Below are 8132 nucleotides of genomic sequence, written 5' to 3' on the forward strand. Positions count from 1 at the left end.
TAGTCCAGGAGGTATAGATGGAAGCACTTGAATGCATTCGGAGGATTAGCGGGCTTTATATCATTAAAGTCGCCAGGCATCATGCAACCTGAACAATATTATGCTGTACGACTATACACTTTCCATTCTCCACAGACTGTCTTGGTGGACCCACAATTGTCATGTCATTTCCAAACTTCATGAGCCAGCAGTGGATCCTAGCAGCCCTACTGATATGTGTGAGGCTTGGCAGAGCTCAGGGTACTGCGATTAACCTTGATGAATTAGCAGCCGCAAAGATTTTTCGAAACCGGCTATCTGCAGAGACTCTCCCTGCTCTATACATATAAAAGATCAACTGTCACTTGGCGCTTAGACCGGCACGATTTTACCTAACTTGTATGTATTTGCATGCTATCGAAGAAACATCAGCGCCGCAGCTGAAAACAAGTCATTCGAAAACATAGTGACGAGGACTTACCAATACAATATGGTATCTACTGTGGGAAGGCCGGCGCACATCCAGTTTGCACGCAACGGCACCCGAGGAGGACGGCATATGTCTTCACGACCACCCACTGGTCGTCTGACCATAGAAGATGCCCTGGCCCCAATTACATCCACCGCAGCAAAGACCCGAAAGAAGAGGCAAATTGCTACCTTCATATATGCAGGGCTTCTGGCAGCCTCCCTAGTGGCCGACATTTTGGCTCTTTTATTCTTGACCAGACCCCCTGTTCAGCAGGCGGGAGTGGCCACTCTTCATGTGAGTTGGTAACCACTACTGAGCATCTGCAGTGATACAATGTGCAGCAACTGAGTTGGAACATAACTAATCACGTTTCTCAGTTAAACGGGGAGGGCCTCCTGTCCAAGCGCGGCAAGAAGGCCCATACCATGGGCGAGACCTACGTCACAGCATCATCGGCCAGCATAGATGACAATATTGCTGAGACCACCACAGCAGCTAGTAATATGCCTCTCCTCACAGCAACCACGGCTCCTGATCGCCCTGGCATCTTGACAGGTGATACGAGTGAATCCAACTGGATTTCTATCGGTACCCAAGCACTGTGCTTTCAGGCTGGTCCAAGCCGTCGGGTGTGTCATCCGTTCCCGGCAAACCTTTCAACTATTCTGCCTCCTTCCATGCAACTCGTGCTGGGGGACTCTGTTTCACAGTTACAAAACTTTGAGCAGTCGGCTGCTGTTACGGCCAGGAGAGGTGCCCGGTCTGTAATGGCCATTGGTCTGGTACTGATATCTGTTGCCGTGACCCTGGTCCTAATTTTTTCACGGTGGTCGTGGGCTTGTGTGCACAGGCTGAAGTGGCTCATGATGGCAGTTGCCAGTCTGTGCGGCCTGGTATGCTTCACAGTATCCTCCGGTGTTCTAGGCACTCTGCAGTCTTCTATTGAGGAGGAGGTACGTCGTGGCATTCCGGGTATTGCTCGGATGGAATGGGGATCCGCGAGCCGGTATAGCTTAGGGGCCATGTGTTGTGCTATTGTGGCTTTTGGCTGCAGCCTTGCATCCCAGGCTATATAAGCATTCATACTAGGTTGGGGAAAGTGTTCCAGGATATCCGGCCTGTTACACAGACCTTGATTTCTTCGTCTGAAGGGGTGAATGCATGCACTACTTGCTCTTGGTATATGTAGAACGTCATGTCGCGATGCAAACACATGGGGCCACTGCATGGAATATACCCAATCACCCCTTATCCAGTACCAAGGTAGCAATATCATCAGCTTATACAGGATCTATCAAGTGAAATGATGAATCATACTCTCAAGACATGTTCATAGGTGTTAATTATCTGCCCAAACGGCGAGTTGATGGAGCAGGTACTGGTAGGACTGAGTCAGTACTGTAAAATCACACCACTTACAGCAGTGGTAATAACAACGTTTGCATAATCATGCATAGAGTGGGGCCTGTCGGTACATAACATAATTAGACATACCTAGAGTAAGAATTAGGGCGTTCAAGAACATACATTTTATCATAACAAACCTTTTCACTAATTCTGTACAGTTCAGCAGGCTGAGTGGCACGGGAAACTAGGTCAAGCACCGAGCCGAGGGGAGCTTAGCCAGACATAGAGAATCAAGAATAAATTGATATCCGGTGAGACGCTATTCCAAATACCCAGGTGCCCGTACGGACAATTTAATATAGCGAGCAGTCCATAGTATCTGCCCGGGGCGAATTCTGTCTATGTGTACCCTTCACTGATTGTATATTCCCTCCATATTTCTATATCCTGACATTCTATACATTGTATCTGAGAACATCCTCTACGTACGAGAGACCCCGCTGAAAGCCGATTGCATTGGCGCTCCCCACCATTGTGGATAATGTCGTCTTCCAACAATCACGTCCATCAAAGTTGTGAAAGGAATTCACCAAACAAGCACTGGAACCCGAGTGGATTGCTAAACATGAGCGTCGACGGTAGACATTCCGGTCCATCTCAGTGTGATGTATCAACTTCCACGCAGCCGAGATCCATCCCCGACAAGGCCAAAAGGTCTACCCAACAGGAGCCGTCGACAGCCGAAATCCCGAATACAGCCCCGGACCTAGGGTACGCTGAACAGCATAGGCGTCACGATAGCCATTGGACACCTGCGGATGATTCAAGATTACTCGCTCTGCGTCGTCAAAACACACCCTGGGCCACTCTCGTGAAGAAAATGCACCCCAAGCGAGCGGCAGCTTGCCTTGTACGCTGTGCCTATCTCGAGAATCGTCAAGAAGAGTGGCTCCAGAATAGACTGAGGAATAGCTCTTGAGCTAAGCATAGAAACAGCAAGCATGGTCTAAGGAGACGAAAAGGGCGTGATACGGCAGGCTGGATGGGTACCGTACTCGTTGAGCCCGGTATGCGGCGCATTATTGGTCCAGAAGTACAGTTCCGGCATTTGTTGAGCCAGCTAAGCCTTGTATTCACCCAGGGACGAAGCAGGTACGGAGAAGTTACGGCAGGATCGCAGTGGAGTGATTTGTATCTTTCCAATTATACGGCCGGTCCAAGCTACTGCTGGGTTTCTAATGTAATGGGGGGGAAAAGCGAAAGAAAAGAAAATTAGTCGGGTTTCAAGCCGTTGCAAAGACAGAATTTATTCTAAACTGAACGTTCATATGAATACAGTACTGAGAGAAGCTCGGCAGACTTCTCACCGGAGAGATAGCCAGGGTAGAGAAAGGTAGGCTCCACATTACTTTAAAACTCCGAGAACTTGTGCTGCAAAAAGATACTTTTTCCTTTACTGTAAGGCGCCCCTGGCTGGTACAGCGGGGTACAATCAGCGCCTATTGATTGTTGGGTTTGGATATCATAATTGTCTTCCCAAAGATATATAAGAGCTACATGAAACACGGACGGCAATGGGCAAGTTCGGTTCAGAGTAAGCTCTGCCGCCCATTGACACTAGAAGCATGCTTATTATGCATTCCTAGTGAGTAGTAAAGCGGTGTCATGGGCATAACATTTCTTTCTTCCTCGAGGAATGGTGTTGAGGTACCACCCTTGCCCTTCCATTTCGGAGCTCATACCGGATGAAGATACTCTAGAGTTGTACCGACAACACGAGCTCGCTGGCCATGGCGAGACAGGTTTAAGTGGATTGAGTCTGAAGGAGAAGCAGGTTATTGAGCGGCTCCAGGCCCGGCAACAGGACCTGCCGTTACTGAACATGCTTCTTCAGGCGCTGCGGATTCCTGGGCTCCGTCCTGGGTTCATGGCGGGAAACATCAACCGATTGCTGCGTATGAAATGCCCACATGTAGGAAACCCGCAACATCCCAAATGTTGCAGATCAACCAGAAATGCAGACTGACATAGTGCAAGGAGCATGCGCATTACATCCAGCACATCCTGAATGTCTGGGCCTATATCATGGGCCCCCAACATGTCTCCGATTTGGATGCCGAATCTGTTCGGCTGTTGCAGGGCCGGTCGCCGGTATGGTCTACCACTGACCACGATTTTATCAGGCGCCTCCTGTCGATAGGCGTACTCTTTCCGGGAGTGACAGACCCAGAGAGACGTGTGCTCCTTGCCCGTCGGCTTCTTTCTGTAGCGACTATCATTCCGTCGCTACGCACGTTTATGGAGGATACGAAATATCTCCTGCCGTGTGCGCTGGCATTGCGAAGGCTCATCCCAGATGCTCCTGGGGATACAATCCAAACTTGCCTCTGGCACTATTACAGCGCACCCGAACCGCATACAAAAAATGGCCGAGCGACGTTCCTCCACGCATACCGACGGTTATGGCTATTCACCATGCGGTGCTTCCCCCATCTGGTCAGCATCATGCCTCTACGCGACCGTCGTGGAGCAGCAAGACGCGTCCATCGATCGCGGGAGAAATCTAAGCGCTGTTGGACGGCCCTGGCTCATCTTGCGTGGTCGCAGGGCTTTCGTACACCCAAAATTGCTGCGATACTCCAGCAGTGGGGGCTCCGACCAGTTCAATGTCAACGCCAGGGACACTTCCAAGAGCCCCACTTAACCCGAAATTGGACAGGCCCCTGGAAGCTGCGCCATCGGTGCGGCATGCCCTCTGAAATGACGTTTTTGCAAAGTCAGCCGTTCCTGACGCTGCATAATATAGACACCCACCGGGATTGTGTTGCAGGAGAGGACCTGACTCCATTTGCGGTCGCTCGGGATATCTTTCAGGCGTTCCTTGGCAACCTTCCAACCTTACCCGAACCGGTCGCAAGTCCGTCCCTGCGCACCTACAAGGGCCGAAACAAGGAGCATAAATTCCTTTCGTCTCAGCCTGTGGCCACCTTTCAAAGCCCGGATCACAGTGTGCATCTCTTATCCCCCTCATTGTGTCGCGAGCCAAGGAGGGTTCTTGCCACTAATGGCAGTCATCTGGAAACAGATAAGCGGAGGACTAGTGCCGAGCTGCTGCTGCACGATGTATGGCGGGATGGTACCACACCCGGGCAACGAATCGATTACAGCCCGTCTAGCTATGGTTCCCCAGCCGCCTCATCACATGGTGAGCCTGCCAGAAGGCCGCTCTTTGATTCGGCGGAGCTGGTACGGATAGGCGACAGTAATCCCTTCAGTTCATCCAGCACACGAATAGATTCTCCCCACCCCAAACATACACCAGTCCACAAATGTCCTCCAACCGCGGTGTCACCGGTTGCTGGCTCGTCACATTCTCGGCTCGGGCTTCTGGGGTGGAAGACTCGGAAGAGGCCGCAAGACCTGCCATCGCCAGGATCATCAGGAGCAGAGGGTAAAGGCATTCTGTACGAGATGGGAACACCGGCAACTGTGTACTATTTGCCTTTGCCCCGCGCGCGTCGCCTTTTTAAGCAATACCTTGACAGCCATCCTCACTTCGTCTATGCAAGACTGACCTCTAAAGGGCACCGCCTAGTTGATCCGGCAGCCGTTCCTGGCCACCTGAGACATGCTGTGGTGGTTGCCGGTCCCAAGCAATTAATGTCCCTATGTGATGAAGATAATGCGCTGATAGAAGACAAGGACGAGCACTGTGCACAAGATGCGCAAGCCTAAGAACATCATATCATAAACAGTGTCCGAACACGAAATTCAATTTATGCTGATTGCATGCGTTTTGAGCTATACGGTGGTCCATGTACATGTAATCAGCAGATTTCGCGTCTAGCAGGTCTCACACCCACAAGCCTGGGTCGTTCCTTTGGATACGTACTCGGATTTGCAACGCAATGTAATTTTTATTCTTTATATTCATCATTTTACCAAGAGAAAGCTGGTAACAGTATACGTACTATTGAGAGAACCACCTGGACATGGTCAACACTAGATACACTAATAGGTAGTACACTAGACCCCAATAAGGGCGATTTAGTCGTGCCTTGTCCGTTCTTCAGTGGAACAGGCTCGGCGGGGTTAGGAACAAGAGATGATTAGGTGTATTCAATGATACAGCCAGTGTTGAATTGGGCGCTAACGACCTGCCATTCTAGCTCACATTGCTTCTCGTATGACTATTGTCCATGCAGAGGTCTCTTGTGGCACCCCTTTCGGGATAGCCATCACTGCGCATTTCCGTCTGCTTGGGGCCGCAGAAGTTGCTATTACAGCCATCACCACAGAATGGACGATCGGTGGTCAGATGCAGAGGTCATTATATTGATTTACTTCATATCTCGCGGTTTCACTGATCTTGCTGTCTCACACATCCTTCACGTTCGTGGTTATCGGCGTCCACTTTCAGCGGTTTGGCAGATGCTGCAGGTGATCCTAGAGCAATGCCCCTATCTTCGGACTACGACTGGACGCTGGGATATTGACCAAGTCGATTGGTGGATTGATTCATTAAGCCTGGAGCACGAGGCGGTCAACTGGCTTATCTCGTGTACGGAAATTGATGCAGCTATTGCTGAGGAGGTATGCGAGACATAGACCATTCTGGTGCGCGGCTGACCGAATGAATGCTAGCATGAGTTACTGGAAACGATTCTGGAAATCCTTGGCTACATCTATTGGCGGTCCCCACCAATTACTACGCCGTCCGATCAAGGTTCAATGCACTAAATGCTGCTCACACCTACGCTTCCAAGAAAAGGAGCATAACAGCGTTTAAGAAGCAATGTTTATGCACCTGGTCAGGTGTAAAAAGCCTATATGCCTTCGTTCCCGGGAATACTGTGGCCGTCGCGGGGACTGCTTTGATTTTGTTGATATTTTTGCTATTACCGCCTCTGCCAGCTGATTTCTATGGTCACGTATGTACATTATGTACCGTTGCAATGTTATAAATGATTGCGGAAATTATTGTGTTACGATTGACAGGTAGCGCCTCTGCTTTGACTCCAGGTCGTACCTGGCATTTGAACTAGAAGTGCGCGGGCTCGTTGCCTAACTTTATAGAGAAGAAATCTGCGTACTCTTGATCAATCTGTCGCAGAGCTTCTGCGAAAGCTGCGTGGGCTCTCTGAAGCCTAGTGTAGTTGTCGTCAAGCCGGTTCAGTGCGAGCTCGAGATCTTCAAGTGCGGTGCAGAGGAGGCTCGCGCTGGATACTGCTGGTGACCCAAACACGCTCCGTCGCCGCCAGATTGACCGTCTGCTTTGCTGGGCAGTAGCTTGCTGAATCTGCTGAAGACACACGCGCAACTGCCGTACAGAGTCATGACTGAGTAGAATGGACGCGATATCGGCCTGAAACAGAATGGCGGCGCGCCGTACTTTCCGGTAGTAGGCATTTTCCGCTCGGAGGTACGAGGCCTCGTAAACCGCGCGTATCAGTTGTTCCCGTTCGTTGGCTGATTCTTTCTTCGCCCACTGTAATCGACAAGGCATCAAATCGATGGCAGAGCTGTGGCCGCCGTGTTGTACGATCTGGAATTCCACTGATGTAGGTCGGTCAGGGTGATCCCAATCGCCCCAAGTACTAGATGACCTGGTCTGCCGGCGGAGGGAATGTATCCAGTTGAGCCCAGAGGAAAGAGGATGCATGGATTGGTCAAGTAGAAGGCTTGAAAGGGAGCTTAGTGGAACCAAAGTCCACCGTCCGGTCACGCAGCTGTATAGAAATACCTGATCTCCTCGCCGAGCCTCGGGTCCAAGAACTCGCTGCTATAACATTTATGTCGCCAGCTACTCGTTGTTCATGCCGCTTTCCACTGCAGATCGTTATTCGAAGACCGCCCCTTCTCCGTTTAGTGTTTGAGTTGCAGGTGTAAAAGTTCTACCGATTTAGCATAGAGTCGATTCCTTAGAGTACCTAGACAACTTAGTCTCTCTCCCGAGCGTGTGAATACGAGACATAACTGTAATCTGAAGACCTGTGAATTGGTCGCCAAGAATTACCACTCCTACAGCTACTTACAGGTATCTTTTAACCTATATCTTATAGTTGAGAAGGCACTCTAGCACCGTATTATACACCTTGATCCGGACTATTCTACACTTGCCAAGTATCATTTGGTCACGATAATAGGCGCTATTAAATGCAATAAGTGGGTCCTGTGTTCTCCTTTATCTAATTAAAAGGGCACTGCTAGAATAAAGCGTCATTGCGGCCAAACCCGCGTTCCCCAGAATCAAACCACTTGGATGCTGTATTAAGATAGTACTTATCCTTTATCCTATTTCCTTTCACCCCAGCCTCCCAGTTCCCCCATCCTA

This window comes from Aspergillus niger, assembly GCF_000002855.4.
Source record: "Aspergillus niger supercontig An08".
NCBI lineage: Eukaryota > Fungi > Ascomycota > Eurotiomycetes > Eurotiales > Aspergillaceae > Aspergillus > Aspergillus niger.